The sequence below is a fragment of the Sinocyclocheilus rhinocerous genome, unplaced genomic scaffold (genome assembly GCF_001515625.1).
Source record: "Sinocyclocheilus rhinocerous isolate Xijiao unplaced genomic scaffold, SAMN03320098_v1.1 scaffold1624, whole genome shotgun sequence".
NCBI classification, from domain to species: Eukaryota; Metazoa; Chordata; class Actinopteri; order Cypriniformes; family Cyprinidae; genus Sinocyclocheilus; species Sinocyclocheilus rhinocerous.
In genome coordinates this window covers 13,426-13,820 of record NW_015639527.1, presented here as the reverse complement: position 1 = coordinate 13,820, position 395 = coordinate 13,426, and positions in this window count along the sequence as shown.

Below are 395 nucleotides of genomic sequence, written 5' to 3'. Positions count from 1 at the left end.
TCTGGTTGCCCAGTTAATCATGTGACATGAAATCCCACAAAATTTTACTATAAAAAATAAAGAATTCAGGGCCAGATGTTGTGGGTTAAACAAAAGATAACATGCCTTTAACACAGATGGCTATATAGTTTAAAAAATGTGTAAAGACATTCAGTACTTTCAACCTACAAATCACATCATACCTTAAAAATAACAAAATGAGCTTACGATAGAATTAAATCCACCTCCTTCTCCTGACTGATAAACACTACTCTTGCCTGCTGTTTTTATAGACAGCTCTAATGAAAACACTTAATTAATTTAAAAAATACATAAATCAATGAATTCATTAAATAATTAATTTAGTCCATTGTGTGTTAAGGGTTTGATTATACTTAAATAAAACACATAACACA